At 48.9% G+C, this 22,928-nt stretch overlaps 1 protein-coding gene across 2 annotated transcripts in view; it reads left to right on the top strand.

Moving 5' to 3' along the window:
- Positions 1-22,928, top strand: part of fam110d (family with sequence similarity 110 member D) — a 46,758-nt gene that overhangs the window by 16,023 nt on the left and 7,807 nt on the right. The window contains exon 2 of one of the 2 annotated variants that reach the window (XM_085962802.1): positions 16,081-16,179. The exons of the other annotated variant lie outside the window; for it this stretch is intronic. The gene's annotated coding sequence lies outside the window, so the exon portion shown is untranslated. The remainder of the gene's footprint in view (positions 1-16,080; positions 16,180-22,928) is intronic. 2 annotated transcript variants of the gene reach the window in all.

The following is a 22,928-nucleotide window of genomic DNA, read 5'->3' on the forward strand; positions in this document are numbered from 1 at the left end:
TTTCTCTTTCTCCCACTCTCACTCCCTCTCTCCTTCACTCACTGCCTCTTTCTCCCTCTCTTGCTCTGTCTCTCTCCCACTTTTGCTCCCTTTCGCACTCTATTTCTCTCTCCCTCTCTTACTGTCTCTCTCTCCCACTTGTGCTCCTTCCCTACTCCCTCTTGTTTTTCTCTCCCTCTCTCTTTCTGCCTCCTCCACACACTCACTCTGTTTATCTCTCTTTCTCCCTCTCCCTCCTTCACTCCATCGCTTGTTCACTGTTCCTCTCTCTTTCTCCCTCTCTTACGGTCTCTCTCTCCTACTCTCTCTCAGTCCCTTTATTTCTTCCTCTTTCTGCCCCTCGCTTACTGTCTCTCTCCTTCACACACTCACTGTTTCTCTGTCACTCTCTCTCTCTCTCTCTCTCTCTCTCTCTCTCCTTCATGTACTCTAATTGTTTCTCTCTCTCTCTCTCTCCCTCTCCCCCCTCCACTCTCTCATTTCCTCTCCTGTCTTGCTCTTGTTCAGGAGCACCACCCCTCCTGTGTGAGTAATGCAGCACACTGCCTGAGAGCAGCTTGTGTTGTGGCAGGGAATGGAGGCAGCCACTGTTTGATGTGTGGAGGGCTGATCCCAGGAACTTCAGAGGTGCCGGCCCCCTCATTACCTGAAACTAATGACTTTATTCTGGCCGATTGTTTTGCTATGAGCAGCGGGTGAATCCTGGACCTCCCGGCCAAACATTATAGCGAGACAGACTGCAGAGGAAACATGTGTCCACCTGATGTTTAAACTGCGGAGAATTGTACAGCCACAGCAGCCATTCCCACCACATTTTAAAGGTAAATTTCCTGTGCATTAGCCTTTGGTAGGGTTTCATATTTTATCATCTTCTCAAGTGAGTGAAACCAAACTTGACACTAAAAACAAGTGAAACTCCTAAGATTTATTTCTATGATTAAGAGCACTTTTACACATGGGATTAAGAAGAGATCTGCTGTCACTCTCCCGCTTTTACATTCGGTGTTGGGATCTAGTCTTTGTAGGCTCCGTGGCATAATACAGAAACAACAACTTGCATTTATATAGCACCTTTAACGTAGAAAAAGACAGCCCAAGATGATTCACAGAAATCAGGCCTGGATGTCGGTCAAGCAGTGTGACAACACAGGCGGTGGAGAGGTAGAGCTGGGTGTCGTCAGCGTACATGAGGAACCTGACCTTATGTCTTCAAATAATGTCACAAAGGAGGAGCATGTTGATAAAGAAAAGGAGGGGGCCAAGGATAGATCTTCGGGGAACTCCAGAAATAACTGTTTGTGGGAGCTTGCTGTGCGCAAATTGGCTGCCGCGTTTCCTACATTACAGCAGTGACTACACTTCAAAAGTACTTCATTGGCTGTCAAGAGCTTTGGGACGTCCTGAAGTCATGAAAGGCGCTGTAGAAATGTAAGTCTTTCTTTCTAGGTGGGTTTTAAGGAGGTTTTTAAAGGAAGAATGGGAGGAGGAGGGGTTTATGAGGAGAATTCTGGAGCTTGGGACCAAGGCAATGCACCTTCCAGCAGGGATCACTGGACAGGTGTCAAGAACGGGAATCTCAGCTAACCATAGAATGAATTTTTTGAGGATGTAACTGGTAAAATAGATAAGGGAGAACCAGTGGATGTGGTGTATTTGGACTTTCAAAAGGCTTTCGATAAGGTCCCGCATAAGAGATTAGCGTGTAAAGTTAAGGCACATGGGATTGGGGGCAAGGCATTGACTTGGATAGAGAACTGGTTGGCAGACAGAAAGCAAAGAGTTGGAATAAACGGGTCTTTTTCCGAGTGGCAGGCAGTGACTAGTGGGGTACCGCAGGGATCGGTCCTTGGACCCCAGCTATTCACAATATATATTAATGATCTAGACGAGGGAACTAGATGTAATATCTCCAAGTTTGCAGATGACACAAAGCTGGGTGGGCGTGTGTGCTGTGAGGAGGATGCCGAGAAACTCCAGGATGATTTGGACAGGTTGGGTGATTGGGCAGAAGCATGGCAGATGCAATATAACGTGGATAAATGCGAGGTTATCCACTTTGGTGTCAAAAGCAGGAAGGCAGATTATTATCTGAATGGCAATAGATTGGGAGAAGGGGAAGTGCAACAAGACCTGGGTGTCCTTGTGCACCAGTCGCTGAAGGTAAGCATGCAGGTGCAGCAGGCGGTTAAGAAGGCAAATGGTATGTTGGCCTTCGTAGCGAGAGGGTTTGAGTACAGGAACAAGGATGTCTTGCTGCAGTTGTACAGGGCCTTGGTGAGACCACACCTTGAGTATTGTGTGCAGTTTTGGTCGCCTTATCTGAGGAAGGACGTTCTTGCCATGGAGGGAGTTCAGCAAAGATTCACCAGGCTGATACCTGGGATGGCAGGAATGACGTATGAGGAGAGATTGGGTCGATTGGGCTTATACTCACTGGAGTTTAGAAGAATGAGAGGGGATCTCATTGAAACTTATAAAATTCTGTCAGGACTGGACAGACTAGATGCAGGAAGGATGTTCCCGATGGTCGGGGAGTCCAGAACCAGGGGTCACAGTCTAAGGATAAGGGGTAAGCCATTAGGACAGAAATGAGGAGGAATTTCTTCACCCAGAGAGTGGTGAACCTGTGGAATTCTCTACCACAGAAGGCAGTAGAGGCCAATTCATTAAATATATTCAAGAAGGAGTTGGATATATTTCTTAACGCTAAAGGGATCAAGGGATATGGGGAGAAAGCAGGGACAGGGTACTGAATTTGGATGATCAGCCATGATCTCATTGAATGGCGGAGCAGGATCGAGGGGCTGAATGGCCTACTCCTGCTCCTCTTCTATGTTTCTATGCACAGAAGGAGGCCATTCGGCCCATCGTACCTGTGCCGGCTCTTTGAAAAAGCGATCCAATTAGTTCTTCCTACCCCGGAGTGCAGAGCCTGTACCTTCCTTACCACAACACAACTGAGCCCATCTAACTCCACACATCCAGGATTTAACCCGGGACCTCCCTGGCCTATATGTCCTTGTGACGTTGGGTTGTGCATTCACCCACTGAATCACTCATGGGTGCTGGGGTTTTTTTCTCTAAAATTCATTCTAGACCCTGCTCTAAAACATGCCACTTGTGCTGGGGAGGAGTTCCCAGCAGTCTGTAGGCTGAACACTGCCAGGTGGCTGTTGGAAGATGTTAGTCAGCCGTGGGTAGCACTCTCGTCTCTGAGTCAGAAGGTTGTGTGATCAAATCCCACACCAGAGACTTGAGCGCATAATCTAGGCTGATATTTCAGTGCAGTACTGGGGGAGTGCTGCAGTGGTGACGTCATTCGGATCAGATATTAAACTGAGGTCCAGTCTGCCCCCTCGGGTGGACGTAAAACATCCCACTATATCGAAGAAGAGCAGGGGAGTTCTCCCTGGTGTCCTGGCCAATATTTATCACTCAACCAACATCCATAAAACCGATTATCAGTTCAAATACTTGAAGGAGAAAAAATTGCTGGGATACAGGGAAAGAGCCAGGGAGTAGGATTAACTGGATCGCTCTTCGAAAGAGCCAGCACAGACCCAATGGGCTGACTGGCCTCCTTCTGTGCTGTATCATTCTATGATTCTATGAATACCACCGCCTCCTGATGGGATGATTGGGAGCAGGGCTGATCCAGACACAGCAAAGAGAAGGCTGAGAGGTGACCTGATAGAGGTCTTTAAGATTATGAAGTGGTTCCATAGGGTAGATGTAGAGAAGAGGTTTCCACTTGTGGGGGAAACCACAACCGGGATAGCCACCAATAAACCCAATCGGGAATTCAGGAGAAACTTCTTTACCCAGAGAGTGGTTAGAATGTGGAACTCGCTACCACAGGGAGTGGTTGAGGCGACTAGTGTAGATGCATTTAAGGGGAAGCTGGATAAACACATGATGGAGAAAGGAATGAAAGGATATGTTGATGAAGTTAGATGAAATGGGGTAAGAGGAGGCTTGCATGGAGCATAAACGCTGGCATAGACCTGTTGGGACATTTTACTATGTTAACGGCACTATATAAATGCAAGTTGTTGTTGTTGTTTTTCTGCTGTCCATCTATGTAAAAATACACTGGTGATGCTTTGTACGTAGCAAAAGGTAGTCATTAAATTCTGTGCCTTCACTAGCTCTACTGATGACTCAGTGTGGTCTAATTGCATCATTGGGAGGGCTTGTGATGGTGCAGAGTTTAATAGCTAACTTTTACTATGACCACATAAAACAGGAAGGTCCCAGGTTCAATACCCGGTCTGTTGTAAGTTGGCTGGGACATTGGTAGGGGAATTACGATGGGTTCGAGTGCCTCCGAGTTAAGGATGGCCGGCCTCCCACCTTGCACCCACCGTAAACTTGAGCTCATCCAAAACTCTGCTGCCCGTGTCCTAACTCGCACCCAGTCCTGTTCACCCATCACCCCTGTGCTCGCTGACCTACATTGGCTGCCGGTCCGGCACCACCTTGATTTTAAAATTCTCATCCTTGTGTTCAAATCCCTCCATGGCCTCATCCCTCCCTATCTCTGTAACCTCCCAGCCCTACAACACCTCGAGATCTCTGCATTCCTCCAATTCTGGCCGCTTGCACATCCCTGATTTTCTTCACCTCGCCATTGACGGCTGTGCCTTCAGCTCCCTGGGCTCTAAGCTCTGGAATTCCCTCCCTAAACCTCTCCGCCTCTCTGTCCTGCTTTAAGACGCTCCTTACCTCTTTGACCAAGCTTTTGGTCACCTGTCCTAATATACCTTCTTTGGCTCGATGTCCAAATGTTTTTCTGATTATGCTTCTGTGAAACACCTTGGGACGTTTTACTATGTTAAAAACGCTATATAAATGCAAGTTATTGTTGGTGAGTCACCGTGAAAGCACAGCGAGGAGTCATGCATAAAAAAGATAAAAGAAAGACTTGCATTTATATAGCACCTTTCACAACCACCGGACGTCTCAAAGCCAATGAGTACTTTTGGAGTGTAGTCACTGTTGTAATGTGGGAAAAGGAGCGTGGATCCGACCCATGCTCCCTGTCACTGGCAATGCTGGGTTGTTGACATTACCTTCATAGCCTAGCGTGAACTCTCCACTATAAGAAAGGAGAAAAGAGAATGAATTTTAAAAGTTCGTTGGCTTTATGTAAAGTGCCTCAAGGGAGCAGGAAGAGGTGGAGACTCCCTCTCAGTGTGTGTGTGCTAGGTGTGGAAAAATAATAAATGTGTTCTTTAAAAATGCGTCAAATGGAGGAGATGTTCTCCCCGGGAATGGAAAATTTGGGAACTAATCTTTGCTTCTAGTTTTGACACGTTGTTTCCACGAAAACCAGTCCAAATATCTGCCGCACAGAACCAGTACTGATGAAGCAATGAGTAACTTCAGGTAAATAGGAGCAGATTAAAGTCAGTCTCCCACCACTCCGCTAGACCATTAATAGATTGAAGGGTCGCAGACGTTTGGTGACGATGGCCTTTGGAAATCCACCTGAAGCCCCCAGGTTGGAGGGTGGGCGAACTATAAAATGTTGTACCAGTCTCTTTAAGTGGCTAATTAGAGAGGAAATGTTTGCGCATTTCTTAGGCAGTCCCTTGGAACCGAGGATGACTTGCTTCCACATTAAAAATGAGTTCTCAGGTGACTGATGAGTCCAATGCAGGACCTACAGTCTCTGTCACAGGTGGGGCAGACGGTGGTTGAAGGGGCGGGTAGGTGGGGTGCTTGGGTTGACTTGCGCTGCCTGCGCTTGGCTTCCGCTTGCTCCCGGCGAAGAGTCTCGAGGTGTTCAGCGCCTTCCCGGATGCTTCTCCTCCACTTTGTGCGGTCTTGGGCCAGGGATTCCCAGGTGTCGGTGGGGATGTTACACTTTTTCAAGGAGGCTTTGAGGGTGTCCTTGAAGCGTTTCCTCTGCCCACCTGGGGCTCTCTTGCCGTGCCGGAGCTCCGAGTAGAGCGCTTGTTTTGGGAGTCTCTTATCGGGCATGCGGACAATGTGACCCGTCCATCGGAGCTGCATTTAAATACGTCATCACAACAGATTGTCTCAAGGTCATTGTAAACCATAGCCATCTCCAAAAGGTGTTGGAATTGGAATTCCAGACTTGTAAAGCGAAGCTTCTGGAAGTAACCCGGCCCTTTCTTTCCTTCCCTTAGTCTGATCTTTCTTTCTTTTGATCTCTGGATGGCCCTACTGACTCTCGGAGTTGCCAACCCTCCAGGATTGCCCTGGAGTCTCCAGGAATTAGAGATTAATCTCCAGGACGCTGCTGTGAGCAAACCCAGGAGAAAAATCCTACGGGAATTAAACAAGATTGTGGATTTTTACATTTTCTTTGGACACTTTTGTTTATTAGTTATAAAAAATATTGGAGATGGGGGGGAAAAAGCCTGTTTGGCTGTCAGTCAAGAATCATCCGGGTAATGAAGAGTCTCTTCGCTTTCCGATTGGCCGTGGGAGGGCGGGGCACCGCAGGGATGGACGTGTCGGGTGACCAATGACGGGAGTGCAGGGGCAGAGCAGTTGGAGGTGAGAGGTCATGTGATGAATCCTCCAGGAATACGTCACACCAGAGTTGGTGACCCTAAGGACTCCTCCACATTTGTTGGGAGCCACTTGCAGGAGAGGATCAAGAAGCAAAAGCTGGATTGTGAGTCTCGCAGCCGCATGTCCTGTGCTGGTCATTTCCGAGTTTTATTTTGCTTCCTGGCCCTCTCCGACAAGATGGATGCAGACAAACACTCGGGAGGCCGAGACAGAATAAGGAAAAATCCAGAGAAAGGGAGATGGGAGAGATTTTTTTAAAAAGAGAAGGTCAAGCTAGGGAATAGAGAAAAGAAAGAACTTGCAATTTTACAGCGCCTTTCACGACCCCAGGACGTCCTAATGCACTGCACAACCAATTAAGTACTTTTTTGGAAATACAGTCATTGTCGTAAATGTAGGAAACGTGGCAGCCAATTCTGAGCGTAGCAAGGTCCCTCAAACAGCATTGTGACAATGACCAGATAACCTGTTTCAGTGACGTTGGTTGAGGGGTAAATATTGGAAAACTTTGCATACACCAGAGGTTAAATGGGGGTCATTCCCAGTACTTGGTCACCTTCCCATCTTCCACCCTTCATAAACCTCAACTCATCCAAAACTTTGCTTCCCGTATCCTATTCTGCACCAAAACCCGCTCGCCCATCACCCCGTTCTCACTGACAATATAATGACTCCCAGTGTCTCAACGCCTCAAATGTAAAATCCTCATTCTTGTGTTTAAATCCCTTCAACAACAACAACAACAAGCATTAACGCCTTTAACATAGTAAATCGTCCAAAGGTGCATCACAGGAGCGTTCTCAAACAAAATTTGACACTAAGCCACATAAGGAGATATTAGGACAGGTGAAAGAGGTAGTTTTTAAGGAGGAGCGAAAGGCGGAGAGGTTTAGGGAGGGAATTCCAGAGCTTAAGGGCCTAGGCAGCTGACGGCATGGCCTCCCCTTCCCTATCTCTGCAACCTTCACCAAGACTACTACCCCATCTCCCATCTGAGTTCTGGCCTCTTGTGCATCTCTCACGCCCTTTGCCCAGCATTGGCGACAGTGCCTTCAGCTGCCTAGGCCCCATGCTCTGGCATTCAATTCAATTCAAATCGCTTTATTGGCATGACAAGGTACATCTTATGTTGCCAAAGCATCAAAAAACATTCATGGTTGTACACAAAAATACAGATCTATCCATACAGTGTATAAACAGATATATCCCTGAGTGTATAAATATACATTCATATAATTTGTATATACTCTTTTCTTATATTTAGTGGTTGTCCCTCTGTTTATGGCAAGCTGTAACATAGTGTAACATAGCATTCTCTCCCTAAACCGTTCCGGGTCTCCACATTCCCCTCTTCCTTTTAAGACCCTCCTTAAAATCCACCTCTTTGACCAAGCTTTTGGCCAACCCCTCCTGTTTTCTCCTCATTTAACTTGGTGCCCATTATTTCCTTGGGCCTCTTTTTTTTACATTTATGGCGCTTTGTGACTTCAGACCTCTTCAGAAAAATTGTCACCTGTTGGAGTTTTACTTGTTAAAAGCCCCCACCCACTTCTCTCCCTCCCCTGCCCCTTCAGTTACAACAGAGACCAGCCCTCCTTTTGCAAAGGGTTGACATTAAATCACAATCGTTATCCTCATTCAGTGCCACTGAGCTGTGATTTTACTACTTCCTTATCCCCCCAGCACTCCATGCTCCAGGCGACTTCATGACCTAGAACAATCGGTAAGACATTGTAAGGCAAGGTCGTGGGTTTAAGTGGCATGCCAGAGACTTGAGCACGAAACTTAAGCTGACACTGCAGTGCAGTTCTGAGGGAGTGCTGCACTGTCTGAGGTGCCGTCTTTCAGATGAGACGTTAAACCGAGGCCCTGTCTGCCCTCTCAGGTGGAAGTAAAAGATCCTGTGGCACTATTTTGAAGAAGAGCAAGGGGTGTTCTTCTTGGCCTGGCCCATAATTGTCCTGTAACCAACATCACTTTGTGAAAACAGATGATCTAGTTGTCATTGTATTGCTGTATGCAAATTGGCTGCCGCGTTTCCTACATTACAACAGTGACAACACTTCAAAAGCACTTAATTGGCTGTAAAGCGCTTTGGGATGTCCTGAGGTTGTGAAAGACGCTAAATAAATGCAAGTCTTTCTTTGTTCTTTTTAAACCTCCGTATATATGGCTGTGTGGTAAACCAGTGATTGCGAGCTAGGTTCAACCAAGCCTTTCCCCCTGACCTTAAGCTCTGGTATAATAACATGTCAGTCTAGCCAGGATAGCTGGCTGGACAGTTTGCAAGCGTGACACACCTCTCGGTTTTTCTTTTTTTGGGCTGCTCCCAGATGCATTGAAGAATTTTCTGTTTCAGTCCTTGGAAGGGCAGCCCTGGGTTATAAATTTGGAACCGAAAGTACAGCTTGCATCACATTTCATTCACTCTGTAGTAATAGTTGATTATAGGTGGCCCCCCCCCACCCGTGGCCTTGTGGATAATGGTGCTGCCCAGTGCCGTACTAAACCATGGAAACCGGGCAGGACCCAGGCTCAATCACTGGTCTGTGCTGTGTCAGCTGATCTCACACTGCTATAGTTGGTCTACAACACTAGCCCTGTGCTAGGGAGGGGGCGTGGGGGTGGGAAATTAGCCAGGATTCCAGTTCCTATCCTTATTATGTGTGTGGACAGGATTGGGGCCACTTGTGATGACCCCTATGGTTGAATAGCTTGTCCATCCTCCCTAACTTGACTCAAAGAAGAGGAGAAAACTAGAGAGGAAATTACATGCATCACAGCCTCAATATACAACAGCTTGCATTTATATAGCGCCTTTTAACGTAGTAAAATGTCCCATGCTGCTTCACAGGAGTATTCTCAATCAGAATTTGACACCGAGCCACATATGGAGATATTAGGACAGGTGACCAAAAGCTTGGTCACCAGAGGTTGGTTTTAAGGAGTGACTTAAAGGAGGAGAGAGAGGCAGGGAGGTTTAGAGAAGGAATTCCAGAGCTTGGGGCCTAGGCAGCTGAAGGCACGGGTGCCAATATTGGGGCGAATGGAGTGAGGAATGTGAAAGAACTGGTGGAGCGCAGAGATCTTGGAGGGTTGTGGGGCTGGAGGAGGCTACAGAGATAGCACGGGGCGAGGCCATGGAGGGATATGAACACGAGGATGAACATTTTAAAATGGAGGCTTTGGTGAACCAGGTACCGATATAGGTCAGTGAGTACAGGGGACGATGAGTGAGCGGGACTTGGTCCGAGTTAGGACACAGGCAGCAGTGTTTTAGTTGAGCTGAAGTTTATGGAGGGTGGAAGATGAGAGGCCGGCCAGCAGAGCATTGGAATAGTCGAGTCTGGAGATAAAGAAAGCATGGTTGAGGGTTTCATCAGCAGATGAGCTGAGGCAGATGGGGAGATGGGCGATGTTATGGAGGTGGAAGTAGGCGGTCTTTGTGATGGAGAGGAGATGGGGGGTGGAAGCTCAGCTCGGGTTCAAATAGGTCGCAGAGGTGGTGAACAGTCTGGTTCAGCCTGAGACAATGGCCAAGGAAATGGATGGAATCACTGGCGAGAGTACAGAGTTTGTGGCTGGGGCCACATAAATTCAATAGTTAATCTATTTTTGATGGTGTTGGTAGCATTCTCACCTCTGAATCAGAAGGTTATGGGTTCAAGTCCCACTCCAGAGACGTGAGCATAAAATCGAGGCTGACACGCCAGTGCAGTACTGAGGGAGTGCTGCACTGTTGGAGGTGCCGTCTTTCGGATGAGACGTTAAACCGGGGTCCCATCTGCTCTCTCAGGTGGACGTAACAGATCACATAGCACTATTTCGAAGAAGAGCAGGGGAGTTATCCCTGGTGTCCTGGCCAATATTTATCCCTCAACACCACTAAAACATGATCTGGTCATTTATCACATTGCTGTTTGTGGGAGCTTGCTGTGCGCAAATTGGCTGCTGCGTTTTCTATATTACAACAGTGACTACACTTCAAAAGTACTTCACTGGCTGTAAAGCGCTTTGGGACGTCCTGAGGCCGTGAAAGGTGCTGGAGAAACGCAAGTCTTTGTTTTTGTTTGAGGGAGGAATGTTGGGCAAACTCCCTGCTCCTCTTCAAAAAGTCCCGTGGGATCTTTAACATCCACCTGAGCCTCAGGAACAGGCAGACGAGGCTTCGGATTAATGCAAGATCCAAAGGACAGATTTTATTTTAATTGTTAAGGCAGTAAAGCCTCCCAATTCAAGCAGCCCTCCTGACCTCTGCCATCGTCCAGGGATCAATGCCAACCCTCCAGGATTGTCCTGGAGTCTCCGGGAACTACAGATTAATCTCCAGGGCCCTGCTGTGATCAAAATCATTTGTGTCATTTAAAAAAAAATGCTTTTTAATTTTCTTTTGAAGACTTTTGTTTATTAGTTATAAAAATATTCAAGATACGAAAGAAAGGCCGTTTGACTGACAGTCAAGAATCATCCAATTGGCTAACGAAGAGTCTGTTCCGTTTCTAATTGGCCATGGGAAGGTGAGGATGGACGTGTTGGGCAACCAATGGTGGGGCGGGTGGCGGCAGGAGGTCATGTGATGACACCTCCAGCAATATGTTGAAGAGCAGGGGAGTTCTCCCCGGTGTCCTGGGCCAATATTTATCCCTCAACCAACATCACTAAAACAGATTACCTGGACATTATCACCTTGCTATATGTGGGCGCTTGCTGTGCGCAAATTGGCTGCTGCGTTTCCTACGTTATAACAGTGACTACACTTCCAAAGTACTACATTGGCTATAATGAAGAGTCGGCTCACTTTCTGATTGGCCATGGGCATGTCAAGTGACAAGTGGCGTGGGTGTGGGAGTGGGCAGTTGGAGGTGGGAGGTCCTGTGATGAAACCTCCTAGAATACCTCCAACCAGAGCTGGTAACACTAGCGCAGTGGCAGATGTGCTAATGAGCCTATCCAATGGTTTATTGATTGAACAACTCGGGTGAAGGGCCAAGACCCAGAATGCAGCCCACACACCTTGGCACGTTTACTATAACCCTTTTTGTTTTGGCCTCGTCTGCTTTAATTATTTACAGTGTTCATACAGACACAACTCATTACCCTAAATCATGTTTGCAAAGTTAACCTGTTTTTGTGCCCTCCCTCTTTTTGAGATTGGCCATGCAAGATGCTTTTTTGTTCATACATTGGGTTTCAAGGATTAAAGACTGCAGAGCTAAGGGTCTATTGTAAATTGAAACTTGAAACAAGCCAAAGGACCTCATTGAGGTGCGATTTCAAACTGTCTTTATTGAGGGCTATAAAAGTCAGGGACCAGCTGGGGTCAATGAATCTCACTCTTCTCTGGTCCTTTGGCCACATGGGGTCACCGAGTCCGATTATCCTCTGGCCATTTGGCAACATGGATGAAAGGCCAATAAAAAAGTGATTGAAAATCTTTAACACGGGTCTGTGGTCTTCAGCCATTGAAGCTGAGGTCAAAGGGTCATACCCGATGAATACCTGATTACTATTGCTGACACCACCAGCATTTATATATTGAAGGAATCACAACTAGTTGTAGAGCAATTGTACCAGTGAAACTTATTCATTTAAATTCTTTCTGCATGACGTGTAGCTCCTGGTGACCTAGATGTGCAGTTCAATGACATGTATTTATATAGCGTCGTTAACGTGGTGTAAACATCATAAGTCGCTTCACAGGAGCGTTAACAGTCAAAACCTGATACCGAGCTACATAAAGAAATATTAGGACAGGTAACCAAAAGCTTGGTCAAAGAGGTAGGATTTATGGACTGTCTTAAAGGAGGATAGAGCGGCGGAGAGGTTTAGGAAGAGTTCCAGGCAGCTGGACGTGCCGCCACTAATGGTGGAGCAATAAAAATCGGGGATGCGCAAGAGGCCAGAATTTGAGGAGCACAGAAATCTTGGGGTGGTTGTAGGGCTTGGAGGAGGTTACAGAGATGGGGGTGGGGCGGGGGCGAGACCATGGAGGGATTTGAAGACAAGGCTGTGTAGGTCAGCGAGCACAGGGGGTGATGGGTGAGCGGGACTTGGTGCAAGTTAGGATGCAGGCAGCAGAGTTCAGAATAAAAAGGACGCCCTGGCAGAATTTTAAACCAGGCTCTTTGAAGGTGTTATCTATCCATAGCGTTCCTTCCCACCCGTGTTTTTTTTAAATTGGAGCAACTTGATGTTGGAAAGAGCACTGGCAGTATTTAGCCATATGGACCAGGGGAAACCAGGTACAACCCCTGGCCTGTGGTGGGCTAACTGATCTTAGCCAAGCTGGCAAAAAGGGACTGCAATTGGTCCCAGGATCCCTGGTCAAGGAAGGGGGAAATTGGTCACTACTGATAGATTTCCAATAACTTCTGCGGGAAGGGACATGCGTGTAGATGGTGGGTGACGAGAAACTCTGACTGCTGTGATGCCCTCTACAGCCAAATAGTATTCCTATACTCACGGATGAAGAGCGACCACCTGGTTCCAGTAATGGAAGGTATCTAGTACCTGTGGGGCGGTACTGCAGCTTCAGGAGAGGAGGGGAAAATTGAAAGGGAAAATGGCTGCTGTGCAAAGTGTCAAACAAGACACTTCAAATGAGAAGGTAACTCCAGGGGTATCTACCTAGAAAGGGCTAGGAGTGGGCTGGGCTCGGAGCCCCGGAGTGGGCTGGAGTAGAATGGATATGCTTACAGTTCCTCCATATCTATAAAGAGAAAAAATAGATTTTATCTCATTGCTGTTGGGGCTAGAATTGGTTTCAGCTTCTCTGGCAGAAGTGAATCTGCATAAATATTCATCAATCAAAGGGGCTTTTAGGATAGTGGGACGACCACATTCTTGCTATTTCCCCATGTGATTTCTTAGATGCAAAAAGCCTTTCAGTTAGGATTGACTTTTTGAAACAGTATTCCGGTTGCCAGGGCACTGTTCTCTGTATGATCATGTTTCAGTCTTTTCACTACAGTTAGTGCTCGAGAGTGCGGGAAAGCACCCAACTTGTTGTGTGCTACAAGTCAGTGATGCTTCACGAGACTGAGGTGACGTCAAACCTCCCAAGTTTGGTTTATCAAAGTCATCTTGACCCTGAGATCTTATTCCATGGAACATCCTGTAAAGTGTGTTGTGAATAGTAAAACAGAGACGGACTTATTTATTTTTTTGCCAATTTGTCTCGAAGGCGCTGACTCTGGGGTTTGGGTACCGGACCCCCTCTGGCACTTGTCCCAAGTTACCATTTCTTGTGTATGAGCCTAGACAGTGAATATCTGATGGTGGGGGCAGCACAGCTGAGCTTGCTTCTGTCCTTTTCCCCCCACCCAGCCCCCGATATTCACACGAGTACTGTCCAGCGGTTTTCACTGGTTAGCGATCAGCGGCTCGGAGCCACGGCTGATTTTCTTTCTCCTTCCTAGTCCAGCGCTGCTGATGTTTGTTGCAACATCTCACCTCCGGCTATCGGGACGAGATCAGCTACCTCAGAACAGAACTAGGGACTTTCTGGTTTGCAATGTACCCCAGAGGTACTTCAGAAATGAGACCTGTCTATATTGCATCTAGTGTGTGTCTGTGTCCTTCACACTTCAGGTGCCAAGCTGTCATATTACATAGGATTACATCGGCTATACAGCACAGAAACAGGCCATTCGGCCCAACCAGTCCATGCTGGCGTTTATGCTCCACTCGAGCCTCCTCCTGTCTTTCCTCATCTAAATCTATCAGCATAACCCTCTATTCCCTTCTCCCTCATATGCTCGTCTAGCCTCCCCTTAAATGCATCGATACTATTCACTTCAACCATTCCCTGTGGTAGGGAGTTCCACATTCTCACCACTCTCTGGGTAAAGAAGTTTCTTCCGAATTCCCTATTGGATTTCTTGGTGACTATCTTATATTGATGGCCTCTAGTTATGCTCTTCCCCACAAGTGGAAACCTCTATCTATCTTCTATATATATAAATCGGTACGTCTGTCATTCTGTCTGTCATTCTGTCTGTCATTCTGTCTGTCATTCTGTCTGTCATTCTGTCTGTCATTCTGTCTGTCATTGCCTGTGCGTCTGTCGGGCTATGCGCTCGAAAGTTACAGGGCATACCTACGCGCGCGTTACCTCCAAAGAAAGCTTACGCTTCCGAGACGGTTTTAAGCGTATTTACGTTTCGGCCGGGCTAAAATTGCGCCCGCGGTATCCCAAAAACCTTCAACATTCCGCTCATTAGCATCTCATTATCCGCTCATTAGCGACAGAGTGACCTCGAGCTCGACCAATCGTACACCGGGTTGCTGGCGTGTGCCGCCGGGCCAATCGGTGCGTGTGTGGCCGGGCCTTATTGTTCTGAACCGAGGTGAGTCGCCGCCACCTTGATTCCAAACTTTTCCTTTCTTTTTCCCGCTTTCTGCGTCTTTAAAAAAAACGTTGCTTTTAAAACACATATTGTTTTAAAAAAAAAAATGATTTAGAAACGAATTAACATATCTAATCTCATTAATTTTCCTACCTTTCCCCGTTTTTCCAGGTAGGCCTCGAAGCCTCGGCTTCTCCTTCGCACCCACGCCCGAGCTAGGCACCTCCCGGCCCCACTCGAAGGCTGGAGGGCCGAGCCTCAGCCCAGCGCCGCTAGGGTGCGTGCGCAGCAGGAGCTGAGACGCGGCGTCTCTCTCTGGCTCGGCCGGGGGGCGGGGCTTGCTGAGCGTCAAGCGTCACCCTGGCAACCGGCCCCCCGGCCGTCTCGCACAGCCGCAATCGGCGGTCTTCACCTCGGGGGCCGCGACCCTCGGGGGAAGGCCCCCGCGCCCCCCCCTCCTCTTCCCCCCCCCTTCCCCCCCTTCCCATCCCCCCTCTCCCCCTCCCTCACCCCCCCCCCCCCAGTCGCGCTCTCTCTCTCTTCCAACAACAACATGCCCTCGAAAAAGCCTCGGCACCGCCGGGCACTTCAGCTAGTTATATATATAAAACGGTATGTCTCTCTGTCTGTCTTTCTGTCTCTCTGTCCGGCTATACAATCAAAAGTTAGAGCGTACCTACACGTGTGTTACATCAAAAGAAAGCTTACGATTCCAGAACGGTCGTAAGCATATTTACGTTTCGGTGAGACAAAAATTGCGTCCGCGGTATCCAAAAAACGTTCAAAATTCCGCTCATTATCTGCTCATTAGCATTGAGTGACGTCGAGGTCGACCAATCATACGGTCGAGCGACCCGATGGTCGACCAATTGCTGCGTGGCGGGGGCGGGTTCCTGGCGCGTGCGGGCGGGACGATTGACCAATCCTACGCTTCGGTGACCTGACGGTCGACCAATCGGTCCGTGTGTGGGCGGGCCTTATCGTTCTGAACCGAGGTGAGTCGCCGCCATCTTGATTCCAAACTTTTCATTTCTTTTTCCCGCTTTCTGCGTGTTTCTTTTCAAATCTACATTTCCACCAAAAAAAAAGTTGCTTTTGAAACACACATTGTTTTTAAAAAAGTTAATTCATTTGTAAATCTTTTTTCTAACCTCTATAATTTTCCTACCTTTCACCGTTTTTGCAGGCAGGCCTCGAAGCCTGGGCGTCTGTTGCCCAGCCACGCCCGAGCTACGCACCGGCCATCCCGCTGGGCCCGATTCCGAACCAGCGACCAGCCATCTTGGTAAATGCTGGCTGAGCTCACTGCAAGCTCCTCGCGCTTCATTCGCGCTCGCGCTGCACGGCGCACGCGCACCTCCACACAGAGCGCGGCCAGAGGGAAGCGAGCAGGTTAGCGGGGGGGGCGGGGCTTGGGAGGGGAGGGGGAGCGGAGAGGGTTACCCCGGCAACCGGGCTCACCAGCCGCAATCTGCCGTCTCAAGCCGCCCAGGCCCAGTCCCGGAGATCGGGAGGCAGAGAGGGGAGGAGGGTTACCAAGGCAACCGGGCCCGACAAGCCGCAATCGGCCGTCTCAAGCCGCCTCCGGCCCGGCCTCGGGAGGGCGGGGCTCGGGCTCACCGGGGCGCTGCGCTCGGCATGTCAGTGCATGGGGTGGCACAGAGCTCAGCGGAGCCATCGCCGGCAGAGGGGAGAGGGTCTGCTGGCTACTCTCCTCACATCTCCTCCTCCCCCCTCCCTCCTCCCCACCCCCCCTCCTCCCCCCCCTCCCTCCTCCTCCCCCCCTCCCTCCTCCTCCCCCCCTCCCTCCTCCTCCACCCCTCCCTCCTTCCCCCCCTCCCTCCTTTCCCTCCTTCTCCCTCCTTTCCCTCCTTCCCCCCCTCCCTCCTCCCCCCCTCCCTCCTCCCCCCCACCCCCCTCTCCCCTGCCCCCCTCCTCCTCCCCCCCTCTCCTCCTCCTCCTCCCCCCCCTCCTCCTCCTCCTCCTCCCCCCCCCCCTCCTCCTCCTCCTCCTCCCCCCCCTCTCCTCCCCCCCCCCCCCCCCCCCCAGTCGCGGTCTCTCTTCCCCCCAGTCGCGCGCTCTCTCTCTCTCTCTCTCTCTCTTTCTCTCTCTCTCCCAACAACAACATGCCCTCAAAAATCCCTCGGCACCACCGGGCACTTCAGCTAGTTCTCTCTGTATCAACTCTGTCAAAACCTTCCATAATTTTAAAGACCTCAATTAGGTCATTTCTCAGCCTGTTCATCCTTTCCTGATAGGTATACCCTCGCATTTCTGGTGTATGTGCAAATCCCTGTCACACTTAAGCACTTAAAAAAAAAAAAAAAAAAAAAAAAAAAAAAAAAAAAAATCATGTGGCCTAACTACTAGGAACAATTAGACTCTGAGTAACCTGAAGATAGCATGGCATGTATAGCTGTGACCTTAAAGGGATTTTATTTGTTCTTGGGATGTGGGCATCACTGGCAAAGCCGACATTTGTTCCCCATTTCTGGTTGCCCTGAGAAGGTGGTGGTGGGCCTTCTCCTTGAATTTATGGTGAGTCATGTGAACTTTGGTTGTATAAAGCACACGCTGATGTTAATGTATTACATGCCTTTCTAAAAGAGGGGATTTGTTTTAAGAAACTTTTACGAATGTTTCAGATTTTGCTAATGTCATGAATTGATGGCTAAAAGCGATACAGTTCCCCTTTTCATTTGGCCTCTCTCATCCGATGGAAATAAAAGCCTGGCGTGTGGTATTTTCCTGCTGCAAGCATGGAAGCCTTCAGTGGTGTGTTAAGGTGAAAGAGCGGCTTGCTTGTTCCGCAGCTGGGGATTACCAACAGAAGGAAGAAAAGAAAGGACGAACTTGCATTTCTATAGCGCCTTTCATGACCGCGGGATGTCCCAAAGCGCTTTACAGCCAATGAAGTACTTTTTGAAGTGTAGTCACTGTTGTAATGCAGCAGCCAATTTATGCACAGCAAGGTCCCACAAACAGCAATGTGATAAATGACCAGATAATCTGTTTTAGTGATGTTGGTTGAAGGATAAACATTGGCCAGGACACTAGGGAGAACTCCCCTGCACTTCCTCGCAATAGTGCCGTGGGATCTTTTACGTCCACCTGAGAGGGCAGACGGAGCCTCGGTTTAATGTCTCATCCGAAAGACGGCACCTCCGACAGTGCAGCACTCCCCCAATATTGGCACTGGGGGCGTCAGCTTAGATTGTGGGCTCAAGTCTGTAGAGTGGGACTTGAACTCATGACCCTCTGACTCCGAGGCAAGAGAGCTACTCATGGAGCAACAGCTGACACCAAAGGACAAGGTGGTACTGGTGTCCCAGCAGTAATTGGGTCAGGTCAGCCAGTCGAGGCAATCAAACGCTGGCAGTGCTCGACGAGCTGGAGCCCGAGGACTGGTGAGCTGCTGATGCACAGTCTCATCATAGAAACAGGGCAAAGACCAGCTTTATTACAGACCTGTAGGAAGAACAATGAAAGCAACATGCATTGCTGTGAACATTAGGCACGCCCGGAAGTGTCGGGCTTTTAGTTGCGAGCCACATATCGCAAACATGGCTAAAAGTGGCATCAAGCAGTGTTGATGTATTCTTCCATCCTCTTTCGCATCCTCTATTCCTTTTTCTTTCTTCCTTGGTTTTGTAAGAAAGAGAAAGAAAGTTATGGCAATCCTTTATAAATCACTGGTTAAGCCTCCGCTGGAGTATTGCATCCAATTCGAGGCACCGTACTTTAGAAAGGATGTCAAGGCCTTGGAGAGGGTGCAGAGGAGATTTACCAGAATGATGCCAGGGATGGGGGACTTCAGTTATGTGGAGAGACTGGAGAAGCTGGGATTGTTCTCCTTGGAGCAGAGAAGGTTAAAGGGGAGTTTTAATAGAGGTGTTCAGATTATGAAGGATTTTGATAGAGAGAAACTGTTTCCAGTGGCAGGAGGGTCGGTAACCAAAGGACATAGATTTAATTGGCAAAAGAATCGGAGGGGAGATGGGAAGAAATTGTTTTACGCAGCGAGTTGTTGTGCTCTGGAATGCACTGCTTGAAAGGGTGGTGGAAGCAGATTCACGAGTAACTTTCAAAGGAGAATTGGATGTATACTTGAATCGGAAAAAATTGCCAGGCTATGGGGAAAGAGCAGGGAGAGTGGGATTAATTGGAAAGCTCTTCAAGAGCCGGCACAGTGGGCCAAAAGGCCGCCTCCTGCGCGGTATGATTTCATGATTCTCTGGCCTAGAAATTCGGTGGGTTGCGCCACCAGTTAGCGCCTAAAGAGGGCACTCGGTTTTAGCGCCACTGGCCACGCCGCCCGTGATATTTAGCTGGGGTGCTAATGGCGGCGTTAGCCTGTTGCGCTGCGCCACCACCGATGACGTCATCGGTGTGCGCAGCGCCCCGCTACCGCCCCGATCGCGATATTTGGCAGCGACCGCCTCTGTAGCGCCGCTCGCTAATCGCGCCCAGTTCACGGGGCCTACCTGTGGCGGCAGTGGCGCAAATTAAGGTGGAGGTGCAGGGCGGCCGTTTTTTTCAGCGGCCGCCTGCCAGCACCTCCGTCCCTGGCCTCCTGTTCTCCCCCCGCGGCATTGCCGGCTGTTTTCCGAGAGCCCGGCACTTCTCCTTGGTGCCGGGCTCTTTTTCCGGCACTCGCGATCGCTCATCGCGCTGGTGCAGGCCCCTCCCCCTTAAGAATGGGAGGAAAGCCTGCAGTACCGCAGCGCGCCGCTGCGGCACGTTGCGCTGCGATATTCAGTTTCAGCGCCCTAAGAGGGACGCGGAGCGCCTCGAGCCTCGCCCCGTGTCCCTCTTGGGGCGCTCAAGCTGAATTTCCGGCGATCGCTGCTGCTCCGATCGCAGCGCAAAATCTGCCGCCCAGGCGAGCTTGGCGCCCCGTTTGCGGCTCAACCCAATTTCTCCCCCTCTATCTTTGTCGGCCTTCCCTTTTCTTTATTTCCCTTCCTCTTTGCACAGCTCTGCCTGACTGCGCAGCAAGTGGTTTAGAATCATACAGCACAGAAGGAGTTCATTCGGCCCATTGTGCCTGTGCCGGCTCTTTGAACGAGCGATCCAATTAGTCCCGCTCCCCTGCTCTTTTCCCATAGCCCGGCAAATTTTTTCTTTTCAAGTATTTATCCAATTCCCTTTGGAAAGTTACTATTGAATCTGCTTTCAGGCAGCGCGTTCCAGATCACAACAACTCGCTGTGTAAACATTTTTTGCTCATGTCGCCTCTGGTTCTTTTGCCAATCACCTTAATAAACCTGTGTCCTCTGGTTACCGACCCTTAACCTGCTCTGCTCTAGATGAAGAGGAGTAGGAGGAGGCTCATGTGGAGCATAGATCGTTGGGCCGAATTGCCTGTTTCTGTGCTGTACATACTGTGTCATTCTATGTAATTCTATGTAAAGTAACAAGCCTCTAATTAAAGTCACCCTCTGCTTTGATCTTTGTTCTCATTTTCTAACTATGTTTTTCCCACATGAAGGGTGGGGTAGGAAAATTAGGCTGCGAATGTAGTGTGTCAGTCACTATAAAAAGCAAAAAGAAAATACAAAGATAGCACTAGTGAAGGGGTTCGGGATAGATTCGAAAGTGATTGTGGTCTAAAAGCCTGTGGTTTCATACTCTCCAAACTGTTTCATTGTGGTGTGTTTTTTAAACAGATTCCTATGACAGTCTTCACTTGAAGAGAAATGTGTCTCAGCCATTTAACAAGACGAAAAGGGGAGATTCTGAGCAGGAAACATATAAAATAAATTTAAACAACAGGCTGAAGGCACGGCCAAGAAGAAAGCATTTTTAGGAAGCTGGTGAAAGCAAATTGGAGGTGGCACATCAAAGGGCATTTGGTACAGAACTCGGTGACCACCCCCCCCAGTTTTGGATGAGCTCAAGTTTACGCATTTACTCTTCATTGAGTGGCAATATCACAGGGGGCATTACACGTACTGCCTGAAGATTGCAGTCTCTCTCAGCAATGCACGGTGCTGGTAATTCCCAGCATTTCTCTCAATGCAGAAAGAGATCATTGCCATGGTGGCAATAGTGAAAGCTGTCTGCTAAAACTGCAAGGGGCAAAAATTGGGTTGAATGTTAAGTGTCCTAATCCAAATTGTACACTCTCGGGAGCCGCAAGCCTACATTTCGTTGTACTGCACTTGTGCACTAACAATGACAATAAAAGTTGATTTGATTTGATTTGGGGCGCTAACTTCGCGGAAAAGTTAGCGCCCCCGCGCCCAAAATTCGATGGTAGCACCCCAAGCAGGAGGCGGGGCACTACTGGAAGCGCTCCCCCTCCCTCTTGGGGCGCTCCAGCCCAATATCCCGGCAGAGGGGTATTATGTCCGTGTATAATTGAGACACGGACTGCAGGAGTTGATTATAACAAGCCTTTACTGAATGGAGACAACCTGGAAACTGAAAACTACAGAAGCCTGCTAGGGCCTTTTATACAGGGGTGGTCACTGCCGGTACTGCAGTCTGAGACCAGTTATTCCCTTAAAGGTACATACACAACAAGGGGGTAGGTGGTGGCAGGCGGCCAGCAAAAAAAATGGCCGCCCGGCACCTTCCCTTTAAATATCGCCGCCCCGGCCGCACGTACGCCCCCCCCCCCCTGACCCTGTCGGACATAGCGTCCGGTGGTATGTCAGGGGGCGCAACCAAAGTTTGCGGCCGGGGCGTGAGCAAGGCGCTGCGCACGGCGATGAAGTCATCGCCGGAGGCGCACGCCACAGGGCGCTACCGGCTACCACCGCCGCTAACCTCCCGCTGAATTTCGCAGGAGGAGTTAGCGGTGCTGCACCCGGGCAAATTTTGCCCCCCAATAATCTAATAGTAAAATTTCATCATTCATAAGAACATAAGAAATAGGAGCAGGAGTAGGCCCTATGGCCCCTGAAGCCTGTTCCACATTCAATAAGACCATGGCTGATCTCATTGGCTGTTGTTGAGCTATCCAATGAGAGAAAACAAGAGGTTAATTTTGGCAAGAGGAATGCGGAGAGGCAATATAAACTAAATGGTACAATTTTAAAGGTGTTGCAGGAAAAGAGAGACCTGGGATGTATGTACACAAATCCTGCAATGTGGCAGGACAAGTTGAGAAGGCTGTTAAAAATGCATACGGGACCCTTGGCTTTATATAGAGAGGCAGTGGGCTGGATTTTCATTTAGGAGGCGGGACTACAACTTTTGGGGTTGTAGTCCCGCCTCCATCGAGTTCTAGCCAACCCACGCAATTTTGACTTGATTGACCTTGTTGAGCCCACCCAGTGGGCTCAGCAGGCCAATTAAGGGCCACCCGGCAACAGGTGACGTCACAGATTGATATTTCATCTGTCAAGACCTTTTGACAGATGAAATATCAACGTTTCACAGCTGTTTGAAGCTGTCAAACACTGACAATCTGTACTCCAGGTAAATTCCTTCCTCTCAGGATGATTTGGAGATCTCCCCGGAACAGAAAGCTGAATGCTGCAATTTTTGACAGCTCGCGGCCATTCTGCTTTCTGTGCCGGTGAGATGAGGTACTCCTGAGACCTGAAGGAAGGCTGTAAATGTAAGTAAAACTTCTTTAAACACTACACACACCAAACACACTTACCTTTGCACTCATGCACCCATCACTCACCTGAACGCATAGAAACATAGAAGATTCTGTGATTTCTGTGATAGGAGCAGGAGTAGGCCATTCGGCCCCTCGAGCCTGCTCCGCCATTCAATGCGATCATGGCTGATCATCCAAATTCAGTACCCGGTCCCTGCTTTCTCCCCATACCCCTTGATCCCTTTAGCCTTAAGAAATATATCCAACTCCTTCTTGAATATATTTAATGTATTGGCCTCTACTGCCTTCTGTGGTAGAGAATTCCACAGGTTCACCACTCTCTGGGTGAAGAAATTCCTCCTCATTTCTGTCCTAAATGGCCTGCCCCTTATCCTTAGACTGTGACCCCTGGTTCTGGACTCCCCGACCATCGGAAACATCCTTCCTGCATCTAGTCCGTCCAGTCCTGTCATAAT

This window comes from Somniosus microcephalus, chromosome 20, assembly GCF_052327205.1.
Source record: "Somniosus microcephalus isolate GS21.2 chromosome 20, FLI_Smic_1.0, whole genome shotgun sequence".
NCBI classification, from domain to species: Eukaryota; Metazoa; Chordata; class Chondrichthyes; order Squaliformes; family Somniosidae; genus Somniosus; species Somniosus microcephalus.